This window comes from Erpetoichthys calabaricus, chromosome 11 (assembly GCF_900747795.2).
Source record: "Erpetoichthys calabaricus chromosome 11, fErpCal1.3, whole genome shotgun sequence".
Lineage (NCBI taxonomy): Eukaryota > Metazoa > Chordata > Cladistia > Polypteriformes > Polypteridae > Erpetoichthys > Erpetoichthys calabaricus.
Window position 1 is genome coordinate 55,186,406 of NC_041404.2, and position 13,876 is coordinate 55,200,281.

The 13,876-nt window shown below is 42.1% G+C and overlaps 1 protein-coding gene across 2 annotated transcripts in view; it reads left to right on the forward strand.

Moving 5' to 3' along the window:
• The first annotated feature begins 23 nt into the window (after positions 1–23).
• Positions 24–13,876, forward strand: part of LOC114660012 (protein Wnt-8-like) — a 53,359-nt gene continuing 39,506 nt past the window's right edge. For both annotated transcript variants that reach the window (XM_051934224.1, XM_028812543.2), the window contains exon 1: positions 24–93. The gene's annotated coding sequence lies outside the window, so the exon portion shown is untranslated. The remainder of the gene's footprint in view (positions 94–13,876) is intronic.

The window sequence follows — 13,876 nt, forward strand, 5'->3', positions numbered from 1 at the left end:
CAATTTTCTAAACTTGGATTCACCGCTCATCTTTCTATATGCGCATTATAGAGGCAGCTTCATCGAGTTTTAATGGAGCGTCATCGCATGAAGGTAAACGCTCCATACATTTCCTTCATTTAAGTAGAGAAAATTAAATATGTATTATTGGCTGGGCTGTGACCCTCAATATATGTAAATGTGACCACAGGGGGTTCTGTCACAAAGTAAAGCAATACAATGCAAACCTTTCTAATGCTATTCTCGAATTAATTGAATTAGCTTAACCTGGCAGGACACGCGCATTCCCCTCCACCAAAAAAAAAAGAAAAATCGAGGTCAGCGGGTCCGTCGTTTCTTGTGCCTTTTGTCTGTGTCGAATTTCGTATTTGAAGAAGGCCAGGCTAAACATGTAGGAATAATGTTAAGTGCGGAATGCGTATTAGGATATTCAAAAGAGAAGTAATTTTAAACAAATTGTCTTATTCACTACATTGTCACCTTAATTATTAAATTATCACAGTTCTGTTTGTTTTAATAACGAGGCACATTGCAATATGACGACCATTCCCAGATTTAAAACGAGTCTTAGGCGGTGTGAATTTAAACATCAACACCGCGGAGGAAGCGTGTCATTTAGATCAATTGAATTGTCCTGCCTGTTTATAGGAAATTATTCGTTAAATCACTGCTGCAGATTGCTCGTCTCTGATCATCAATACCACGGCTTTTACATATATATAAATTAATTAAGAAAGAATGTTCTGCCAGGTAGTTTTCCGATTAAACAGACCGCCTGGTGTGCGGCTCTAACTACAACCGCGGCTTTTCCTCTCTCGAGTTGAGCCTCCAGTGAAAGTAGGGGATCTGCCAAAGCAGACTGTGATTAACGGGGATTATCCTCACCTGTAATCGTCACTCACTTTTCACAGTTTGTGTTTCCAGGTTGGGCAAGAAGTGGGAAAGCGGGGAGTTGCATTGATGTTTGGAACTTATAGCACCTTGTAAATACACAAGAAGTGCCATTCATTCAAGGTGTTAGTGTTTGTCGCTCTATGGCTGACTCGATTTCAGTAGGCACTAATTAAAGGGTTTTACTCAGATTAACGTCGGAGCTCCGTGCAGATCTGAACGGTGCGCTCGGGACCTCACATCTTAAACCTGCGCTCAAGTATCGATAGCTGACATGCCCACCTTCTTAAAATATAAGGGCTGATTAAAATTAACTGTCTATTGAATAGCGCTTTTCTATCTATTTACCAAGCATATAGTGCCTTTTAGATCTACCTATCTAATCGTACCTTTCAATTGTAATATACAGTGCCAGTCGTAACTATCATGAAGCACATTTCATATCTTTCTGTTAACCTATCTATCTATCTATCTATCTATCTATCTATCTATCTATCTATCTATCATAAAGTACCTTTCACATCTATCAATCTATTATATAGTGCCTTTCACATATATCTCTTATATAGTGCCTTTCATATCTATCTATCTATCTCTATTATATAGTGCCTTTCACATCTAGCTATATAAATGCAAAGAATTATTATTTCTATCTATCAATCCATCTATCATAAAGTACCTTTCACATCTATCTATTATATAGTGCCTTTCATATCTATCTATCTATCCATCTATCTATCTATCCATCTATCTATCGTGCCTTTCACATATATCTATTATATAGTGCCTTTCATATCTATCTATCTATCTTTATATATTATATAGTGCCTTTCACATCTAGCTATATAAATGCAAAGAATTATTATTTCTATCTTTCTATCAATCCATCTATCATAAAGTACCTTTCACAGCTATCTATTATATAGTGCCTTTCACATCTATCTATTATATAGTGCCTTTCATATCTATCTATCTATCTTTATCTATCTATTATATAGTGCCTTTCACATCTAGCTATATAAATGCACAGAATTATTATTTCTATCTATCTATCTATCATAAAGTACCTCTCACATCTATCTATTATATAGTGCCTTTCACATATATCTCTTATATAGTGCCTTTCACATTTAGCTATATAAATGCAAAGAATTATTATTTCTATCTATCTATCTCTCTATCATTATATAGTGCCCTTATCTATCTATAATATAGCACCTTTCATATTATCTATCAGGGCGGCACGGTGGCGCAGTGGGAAGCGCTGCTGCCTCGCAGTTGGGGGACCTGGGTTCGCTGCCCAGGTCCTCCCTGTGTGGAGTTTGCATGTTCTCCCCGTGTCTGCCTGGGTTTGCTCCGGTTTCCTCCCACATTCCAAAGACATGCAGGTTAGGTGTATTGGTGATTCTAAATTGACCCTAGTGTGTGCTTGGTGTGTGGGTGTGTTTGTGTGTGTCCTGTGGTGGGTTGGCACCCTGCCCGGGATTGGTTCCCTGCCTTGTGCCCTGTGTTGGCTGGGATTGGCTCCAGCAGACCCCCGTGACCCTGTGTTCGGATTCAGCGGGTTGGAAAATGGATGGATGGATATTATCTATCTATCCATGGGACACCAAAATGCAACATTTGTTATTTGGTATTAAGCAGGTCAGAGTCAGGGACTTTTATTTACCTTTATAATTCGTTATCTCACTGCATGTTCATAAACTGAAAATGGAGCCTCATTAAGAATTACACGATCACTGAAATGTCTGTGTTTGTAATTTCTAACAGTTCTCATGTTTGAACAAGTTGCGTATAACAGCACGTTGATAGTGATGTCCATGTATTCAGGAGTTGGTGCTAAACAGTTATTTCAAGAAGGTATTCAAAGAAAGGTACACTCCATTAGCAAATTCATAGGACTTCCTTTTATCCACTCACACTCTTATATCCATCCATCCGTTCTCTAAGGAGTGTATCCAGTTGTTGAGAGCAGTGCCTACGTGCACAACTCTTAATGCTTTTCCTTTTTTCTTTGACCAGACTCCTTCATGCACGTCTGTTGTACCCTTTCTCACCTGATGCCCCTTTCTTCTTTCACATAGTCCATCTATTTTCTCTTTGGTTGTCCTGTCCTCAACATCCCAATATGCATGATTCTTCTGCCCCCATTTTTTTCCTCTCTTCTTATTGTGTGCTCTTAACCTCCTCTTCCTATACTTTCTTGGAGATTTCCCAGACTTTAGCTGTGTCTCAGATTCTGTCATTCTGGAGCTTATTAAGCTTTATTACTCCACACATCAATCCTCCATTCTTTTGGCAGTGTATCCAGTTCATAGTTACAGGGTGCAGTACATATACAAACTTCTTCTAAAGCTTTTCATCCTTTTATTGAGTAGCCCCCTCCATTCAAATCATTCTCCCCGTATCCATCTTAACCTGGCATTCCTTTGTCCCTTAAACAGTCTCTCCACTTTGTCTTAGGATGTCCTCTTGTTCTCAGTCCTGACGCCCCTATATGTTTGATTCCTCATCCCACATTGTTTTCGTCTCTTCTCATTACATGCCGTTAACCTTTATTCCTGTATTTTCTTAGAGATTTCCCCAACTTTAGCTGTATCTCTGATTCTGTCATTCCAGATCTTATCAAGCTTTGTTACTCTGCTCATCCGTCCATTCATTCTCCAAGCAGTTTTTCTAGTTCCTAACTATGTGGAGCAGCACATACACACACACACACATTCTACTAAAGCTTTTCCCACTTTTATGGACCATCCTCCTCCATTCCCATCTGTCTTATACATCCTTTCACCTTTAGATCCCCCCTCACTCAGTCCATTCACTTTCTTTTTGGTTGTCCTCTTTTCCTCCATCCTGAAATCTCCATATCCATGGTTCTTCTTATCATTACACGCCCTTAACCTTTTTTCTCAGGTATTTTCTAAAAGGTTTCCCCAACTTTGGCTGATCTTATCAAGATTTGTTATTCCATCCATTCTCATCTTGTTCCCATCCTCACCAATATCCCTTTCCTCCTTCACACAGTCCATCCACTTTCTCTTTGATTGTCTTCTTCTCCATCCCAGCCCCTCCATATCCATCATTCTTCTCCCCATGTGGTTCACCTTTCTTACATGCCATACGTCTTTAACCTTCTTTCCTGTAATTTCTTTGAGATTTCTGATTCCTGATCCCATTGAGCTTTTTTACTCCACACATCCATCTCCGCACCCTCGTGTCTGTTAGCCTCCAGTTTCTTTCCATTCTCCTCATCAGCTGCCCAGGTTTCTGATTCATACAGCACTGCTCACCTGACCACCATTTTCTTCACTTTACCCTTCACTTTTGCACTAATTCTTCAGGCACATATCACTCTCGATTCTTTTTCCCAATTGATCCAGCCTAATGGCATTCTATGATTTATTTCTGAATGTAGCTCTCCTCATCTGTCATTGCTGATGCTAGATATCTGAACTTTCTTCTAAATGTTCTTGTCCTTTTAATCTTCTATAATCTGATCTATAATCAAGGATCATCATGTAAGCCCATTGTATGTTAGTCTAGTTATGGATGTTATTTCTAAGGAAACCACAGTCCAGGCCCCATGGTGTGTGCCATTTGCAGATGATGTCATGGCCCCTCTAAGCATACTGTGGAAAGGAAATCTTCAGGCCTCTACCTTCCATAACTCCTCTCCACTTTCCTTTAAACAGGTGCCATGACATCTTCTGCAAATAGCATGCACCATGGGGCCTAATCTGTGGGTTCCCTAGAAATAACGCCAGTAACTAGACTAACATAAAATGGGCTTAAACAATGATTCTTAACGTAACCCAACCTTAACTGCAAACCTCTATTCCTCTGCTACATCTTATTTTGTGTAGGCACCCTCGTACACGTCCTTCACTATCCTCACATACTTCTCCAGTACTCCCTTCTCCCTCATAAATCTCCACATTTCATGCAGCACAGGGCAAAGTGTGACAACCAACCCTGGACTGGGTGCCAGCCCACCATTTGGCACACTCGTGTATATATACTCATGCATACCAGGCCAATTCAGAGTTGTGTATGAACCTAACCTCCTTGTTCCTGTCCATTTTATATCTTATACAGTATAATCTGATCTATAACCAAGGATCATCATGTAAGCCCATTTTATGTTAGTTTAGTTATGGATGTTATTTCTAGGGAGACCACAGATCAGGCCCCATGATGAGTGCTATTTGCAGATGACGTCATGACACCTCTAAGCATATTGTGGAAAGGAAATCTTCAGGCCTCTACACTCCATAGCTCCTCTCCACTTTCCCTTCCAAGGCCTCTACACTCCATAGGTTCTCACCACTTTCCTTTCCAAGGCCTCTACACTCCATAGCTCCTCTCCACTTTCCTATCAAAGGCATCTACACTCCATAGCTCCTCTCCACTTTTCCTTCCAAGGCCTCTACTCTCCATAGCTCTTCTCCACTTTCCTTTCCAAGGCATCTACACTCCATAGCTCCTCACCACTTTCCTTTCCAAGGCCTCTGCATTCCATAGCTCCTCACCACTTTCCTTTCCAAGGCATCTACACTCCATAGCTCCTCTCCACTTTCCACAGGTGCCATGACGTCATTTGCAAATAGCATGCACCATGGGGCCTGATCTGTGGGTTCCCTAGAAATAACGTCCGTAACTACACTAACATAAAATGGGCTTAAATGATGATCCTTGACATAACGCAACCTTAATTGCAAACCTCTGCGTATTCCTCTACTGCTCGTCATTTTGCGTAGGCACCCTCATATATGTCCTTAACTCTCTTCACATACTTCTCCAGTACTCCCTTCTCGCCCATAAATCTCCACATTTCTTTCAGCACAGGGTGAAGCATGACAACCAACCCTGGACTGAGTGCCAGCCCACCATTTGGCACACTCACATATATATACTCGTGCAAACCAGGCCAAATTAGAGCTGTGAATGAACCTAACCCATACGTCTTTGTGATGTGTTATTATAAGCAGATACCGCTAGAATAGAAAGGTACCCGCATGTCAGAAAAAAGTGGTCCTTTGTTGTCAACCTGAGAATGCTGTTGTAGCTTAAGTTGTAGCTTTATCAGAAAATACACTGCTCAAAAAAATGAAAGAAACATTTAAATCGCTAATAAATGAAACATTCAAGTGGAAAATCTTTACTAAGTAATTCTGTTTAATTTGTTGAGAACAAAATGATGTAACAACGGGCAAAGGAAACCAAAATCACCAACCCATAGAGGGCTGATTCAACATCACACTGAAAAATCAAAGTGAAAAATTGAAACCACATGCTGATCCAACTTGTGTGAATTTCATCACCGCAACTCCTAATGTGACTCAGCAGTGTGTGTGAAACCCCACGTGCCTGTATGGACCCCCAACAACATCTGGGGCCTGCTCCTGATGAGACGGTGGAGGGGCGTCCTGGGGGATCTCCTCCCAGACCTGGATCAGGGCATCAGTGAGCTGATGCACGTAGAATGCACAAATACAAAACATCCTAGAGGTTCTCAACTGAATTTAGGTCTGGGGAACGTGCGGGCCAGTCAATGGCATCAATGCCTTCATCATCCAGGAACGGTCTACACATTCTGGTCACGTGAGGCCAGGCATTGGCCTACAGCAGGAGGAGCCCAGGGCCCACTGCACCAGTGTAAGGTCTGACAATGGCTCTAAGAATTTCATCCTGGTACCTAACAGCAGTCAGGGTACAGTTGTCTAGCACATGGAGGTCTGTGTGACCCGCCAAGGATATGCCTTCCTAGACCAGTCATACAGGATGATGTTGCTGGCAGCATAATGTTCACCACGACATCACCAGACTCTTTCACGTCTGTCACATGTGCTCAGTGTGAACCTGCTCTCATTTGTGAAGAGAACAGGGCACTAATGGTCGAGCTGCCAGTCGAGCTGCATGGTGATGGGCTGTGAGTATAGGTCCCACTAGAGGATGTCAGGCCCTCATGTCTCCATCATGGAGTCTGTCTGTGACAGCTACTGGTGTGCACGTCTCTGACCAAACTATCTGGAGGTCATTTTGTAGGGCTCTAGCAGCGCTCCTCCTATTGCTCCTCGCATAAGGAGGCAGATAGTGGTCTGGCTTGATGCCCTTCTATGTCCCTGTCCAGCTCTCCTCCTGGTCTCTCCTCCATGCTCTTGGGACTGTGCTGGGAGGCGTAGTAAACCTTCTTACGACATCACATATGGATGTGCCATCCTGGAGGAGCTGGAGAATTACCTGTGCAATCTGAATGGGCTGCAGGTAGCACCTCATGGTACCAGTAGTGACAAGGACACTAGCAAAACTCAAAACTGGAGAAGAATCAGCCAGGAAGGATAAGAAAAGAGCAATTGTCTGTGGCCACCATTTCCTTTTTGGGGGGTGTCTTGTTGTGTCTTCTCCAGGTCACCTGTTGTCACTTTCATTTTCATCAAAGCAGGTGAAGTTGATTCACAATGGCTTGTGCTTCCTAACTGGACAGATTGACATCCTTGAAGCTTCATTAACTTAGTGTTAGACTGGGATCATTATGTGTCCCCTTCTTTTTTTTGAGCAGTGTATAAGAGGACTGGTGTTCAGTCTAAGGTTGGTTCCTGCTCTGCTGGTTGATGTTGATACATTTTATTTATAAAGCTCCTTTCTCATGCAGCCTGGATGACACTGATTTCCCTTCGGCCCTGTAGACTACTAAAATAAGACTATATGTTTGAAAACAAATAGATAGAAGGTCACAATGCTAGAACACAATAATGAAATGTGATGAAATTAACTGGACTGGCGCTCAGTCTAAGACTGGTTCATGCCCTGGTAGCTGATGGTGATACATATTATTTATATTGTGTCTTTCTCATGATACCTGGATGATATCAAATTCCCTTCAGCCCTATAGATTGTTGAAATAAGAATGTCTGAAAATGGATATATGGAAGGGCACAGTGCTGCAACTGTGTTATGTGTATTTACAACTGGCCAATGTGATCAGATTAACAGGACTGGTGCCCAGTCTAGAGTTGGTTCCTGCCCTGGCTGCTGATTATAAGATATAGCACCTTTCTCCTGCTACCTGAATGGTTTTGGCTTATTCACAATTGAAATAAGTATGTCTAAGAATGGAAAGTTGGAAAAGCACAATGTCACAACTGTTCTAGGTGCATTTACAATAATCATCCATCCATCCATCCATCCATTTTCCAACCCGCTGAATCCGAACACAGGGTCAAGGGGGTCTGCTGGAGCCAATCCCAGCCAACACAGGGCACAAGGCAGGAAACAATCCTGGGCAGGGTGCCAACCCACTGCAGGACACACACAAACACACCCACACACCAAGCACACACTAGGGCCAATTTAGAATCGCCAATCCACCTAACCTGCACGTCTTTGGACTGTGGGAGGAAACCGGAGCGCCCAGAGGAAACCCACGCAGACACGGGGAGAACATGCAAACTCCACGCAGGGAGGACCCGGGAATCGAACCCAGGTCCCCAGATCTCCCAACTGCCCTTACAATAATCAAATGTGATCAAATTAACTGAACTGGCACTCACTCTATGGGTGGTTCCTGCCATGGTGGCTGATGATGATACATTTAAACATATTTTATTTCTATAGTGACTTTGGGTGGAGTGGCGGCTCTGAAGCTAGGGAGCTGCACTGGCAATCGAAAGGTTGCTGGTTCAAATCCCGTAAATGCCAGAAGTGACTCTACTTTGTTAGGCCCTTCAGCAAAGCCCTTAACCTGCAATTGCTCCATCCTGGGTATGATGTTAATCTGCATCCAGCTCTGCAAGTAGGCCCTCCAACCTTCAAGGAAAAACCTGGGGGTTGGTGACAGAATTGGCACTCCAGCCACCATAAAAAGCCTCCCACTGTTCCACTCCATCTGAACTAGTGTGGTGCTGAGGTGTCACCTGTCGCATGGCTGCACTCGGGTCCTAATCTGGGATCTTGAGGTGGTTTGTCATGTGGTGGGTGTGGCAATGTGCTGTATTAGCATGTGCTCCTAACCTCTCTCTCCCTGTCTTTGTCACGATAATCTGATGACATCAAATTTTCTTCAACCCTAAAGACTACATCCAGCCATCCATCCATTTTCTAACCCGCTGAAACCGAACACAGGGTCACGGGGGTCTGCTGGAGCCAATCCCAGCCAACACAGGGCACAAGGCAGGAAACAATCCTGGGCAGGGTGCCAACCCACCGCAGCCTAAAGACTACAGTATGTATGAAAACGAATAGATGGAAGAACACAATGTTACAACTGTTTAGGTGTATTAACAACTATCAAATGTGATCAGTTTAACTGGAGTTGGTTCCTGCCGTGGCACCTGACGATGGTACATTTTATTTGTATAGCACCTTTCTCATGCTATCTGAATGGTTTTTGGTTTATTCACTATTGAAATAAGTATGTCTAAGAATGGAAAGATGGAAAAGCACAATGTCACAACTGTTCTAGGTGCATTTACAATAATCAAATGTGATCAAATTATCTGGACTGGCACTTACTCTAGGGGTGGTTCCTGCCATGGCGGCTGATGATGATACATTTAAACATATATTTTATTTCTATAGTGACTTTGGGTGGAGTGGTAGCTCTGAGGCTAGGGATCTGCACTGGCAATCGAAAGGTTGCTGGATCAAATCCCGTAAACGCCAGAAGTGACTCTACTTTGTTGGGCCCTTGAGCAAAGTCCTTAACCTGCAATTGCTCCATCCTGGGTATGATGTTAATCTGCATCCAGCCCTGGCGGTTGGTGACAGAATTGGCACTCCAGCCACCATAATCCTCCCGCTGTTCCACTCCATCTGAACTAGTGTGGTGCTGAGGTGTCACCCGTCGCATGGCTGCACTCAGGTCCTAATCTGGGATCTTGAGGTGGTTTGTCATGTGGTGGGTGTGGCAATGCGCTGTATTAGCATGTGCTCCTAACCTCTCTCTTTCTTTGTCACGATAATCTGATGACATCAAATTTTCTTCAACCCTATAGACTATGTCTGAAAATGAATAGCATGGAAGAGCACAATGTTATGACTGTTTAGGTGTATTAACAACTATCAAATATGATCAGTTTAACTGGACTGGTGCCCAGTCTAGAGCTGGTTCCTGCCGTGGCACCTGACGATGGTACATTTTATTTGTATAGCACCTTTCTCATGCTACCTGAATGACATCAGAGTCTTTTTTGCATTATAGACAATTGAAATAAGAATGTCAGAAAATTAATAGATTGAAGGCACGATATTATGACTATTTTAAGTGTATTTACAACTGTCAAATGTGATGAAATTAACTGGACTGGCACTCAGTCTTGGGTTTGTTCCTACCCTGGAGGCGAATGATAATGATGATGATACATTTAAAGATATGTTTTATTTGTATAGTTCTTTTCTCATGTTGTTTGGATGACAATTAATTTTCCTCAACCCTATAGACTAAATAAATAAGAATGTCTGAAAATGGATAGATGGAAGGGCACAATCAAATTATCAAATGTGGTCAAATTAAAGATGTACGAATACACAAAGTGGAGAATATATATACCCTAGACTGGGCTACTAGTCCAATCTAAAAAAATAAAATAAAATTCAGTGCCCATCCATGAATATATTCTTCAACCTTACAGCATCAGCCTTGAAGCAGGAGCCAACCTTGGATGGAGTGCCTGCCTATTGCAAAGTAGACCCTCTCACTTTTCAAGTCTTGGACCTAATTGACATTTGCTAAAACCACACATTAAAGCAGTGACACCGTATGCGTGAAAGTTTTAGTTTAAAGTGATCATTTAGGTTTAGTTTTGGGCACTTTTAAGCTTGAGTGTAGGTCATGTCTTTCTTTATACTGAGCACACTATTTTATTGATGTTATCCACTAGAGCAGGGGTGGGCAGATTCAGTCCTGGAGGGCCACAATGGCTGCAGGTTTTTGTTCCAACCAGATTCCTAATCAGTGACAACACCTGATGGCACTGATCTCATTTAATTAGCTGGTATGATTTTTCTTTTATTGTACATTCAGAAAAGCACAGCAGCATGATTTTTACATTTAGAAGACATTTAGAAATATTTCTGCTTTTGCTATGGATTTAAATGCTTAACTCTCTTTTGTTGATTTCATTATATTTTGCCCTTTCTCTGTGCAGTTTTTCCCCTTCGCTGTATCTTATTAATGATAATTAAAAATGAGCAGAGCAGACACGCTGGCAAACAACACTGAATAATCAAAGGCTGCAACAACTTTAGCATCAGACACACTAATTAATAAATAATGGATTAATTAAACAAATAGAACACCTAGAAAACTAGAATGAAAATCAAGATGAAAATATTGTTAAAAAGAAAAAAAAATACATTAGTCCCATATAACTGTCTTGGTACATATTAATAAATATACAGTACTGTGCAAAGCTTTTAGGCAGGTGTGAAAAAATGCTGTAAACAAAGAATGCTTTCAAAAATGGAAGTGTTAATCATTTATTTTCATCAATCAACAAAATGCAGTGAATGAACAAAAGAGAAATCTAAATCAGATCAATATTTGGTGTGACCACCCTTTGCCTTCAAAACAGCATCAATTCTTCTAGGTACACTTGCACACAGTTTTTGAAGGAACTCGGCTGGTAGGTTGTTCCAAACATCTTGGAGAACTAACCCCAGATCTTCTGTGGATGTAGGCTTCCTCACATCCTTCTGTCTCTTCATGTAATCCCAGACACACTCGATGATGTTGAGATCAGGGCTCTGTGGGGGCCATACCATCACTTCCAGGACTTCTTGTTCTTTTTTACGCTGAAGATAGTTCTTAATGACTTTAGCTGTATGTTTGGGGTCGTTGTCCTGCTGCAGAATAAATTTGGGACCAATCATACGCCTTCCTGATGGTATTGCATGATGGATAAGTATCTGCCTGTATTTCTCAGCATTGAGAACACCATTAATCCTGACCAAATCTCCAACTCCATTTGCAGAAATGCAGCCCCAAACGTGCAAGGAACCTCCACCATGCTTCACTGTTGGCTGCAGACACTCATTATTGTACCGCTCTCCAGCCCTTTGATGAACAAACTGCCTTCTGCTACAGCCAAATATTTCAAATTTTGACTCATCAGTCCAGAGCACCTGCTGCCATTTTTCTGCACCCCAGTTCCTATGTTTTCATGCATACTTGAGTCGCTTGGCTTTGTTTCCACGTTGGAGGTATGGCTTTTTGGCTCCAACTCTTCCATGAAGACCAATTCTGGCCAGACTTCTTCGGACAGTAGATGGGTGTACCTGGGTTCCACTGGTTTCTGCCAGTTCTGAGCTGATGGCACTGCTGGACATCTTCCGATTTAGAAGGGTAATAAGCTTGATGTGTCTTTCATCTGCTGCACTAAGTTTCCTTGGCCGACCACTGTGTCTACGATCCTCAACGTTACCCATTTCTTTGTGCTTCTTCAAAAGAGCTTGAACAGCACATCTGCTTTGAAATCTTTGTCTGGGAGAGACCTTGCTGATGCAGTAGAACTACCTTGTGTCTTGTTGCTGTGCTCAATCTTGCCATGACATAAAACTGTCTTCCACAACCTCACCTTGGTAGCAGAGTTTGGCTGTTCCTCACCCAGTTTGAAGTCTCCTACACAGCTGTTTCTGTTTCAGTTAATGACTGTGTTTCAACCTACGTGTGACATTGATGATCATTAGCACTTGTTTGGTAGAATTGGTTGATCAGACACCTGACTAGAATCCTACAAAATCCCTGACTTTGTACAAGTGGACCTAGAAGAATTGATGCTGGTTTGAAGGCAAAAGGTAGGAACACCAAATATTGATTTGATTTAGATTTTTCTTTTGTTCGCTCACTTTGCATTTTGTAAATTGATAACAATAAACAATCATTATTTATATTTCTGAAAGCATTCTTTGTTTACAGCATTTTTTCACACCTGCCTAAAACCTTTGCACAGTACTTGTATATATATTTTTACCAAACTTAGTTTTCTAATTTCTATATTGTTCCCAAAACACAGAACTTGGGAAATATCAGTTCACTTAATTAGCTCTGGAGTCCAATTAAAAACAGAAGTTGGTTGGAACAAAAACCTGCAGCGACAGGGGGGGCCGCAGGACCGAGGTTGGGAAACACTGCACTAGACCCTTCCAAATAATTTTTATGCCATTTAATAAATGCACAGTGGCACAGTGGTAGCGCTGCTGCCTCGCAGTTAGGAGACCCGGGTTCGCTTCCCGGGTCCACCCTGCGTGGAGTTTGCATGTTCTCCCCATGTCTGCGTGGGTTTCCTCCGGGCGCTCCGGTTTCCTCCCACAGTCCAAAGACATGCAGGTTAGGTGGATTGGTGATTCTAAATTGGCCCTAGTATGTGCTTGGTGTGTGTCCTGTGGTGGGTTGGCACCCTGCCCGGGATTGGTTCCCTGCCTTGTGCCCTGTGTTGGCTGGGATTGGCTCCAGCAGACCCCCGTGACCCTGTGTTCGGATTCAGCAGGTTGGAAAATGGATAGATGGATGGATAATAAATGCTGGACACTCTTTCCAAATTTGTATAACAGACATTTTAATGTGCTTTTCCATTTTGCTGATCACTATATTCCTTTTGCTCTGCCTACATTTTTAAAAATAACCTTTCTTTAATGACACTTTACTAGGTTCCTTATAGAACCCTCACCTGACAATGAACTGTTTCATTCTGAGACGAGTTCTTTGCATATGAAATTGTGTCTTTGGGCTTTGAAAGTTTGAAATATGTAACGTGTGGTAGGCTACGTACCGTAGAAGGATACTAACAGATCAAGAAAATCTGAATTGAGTCTGTGCCGTAAGACTCCTTTAAAATCAAGAACTCTTTGGTATTTCAGAAGTCTGTTATCATCGATCCATTGAAGCTGTTACAGATCTTAATAAAAGGTTCCTTCAGAAAGCTTCATGTGGATGTTCTCATTTTTCACAACCAAAAACAGAAAGCCAAATGGCATTGCCCCGAAAAAC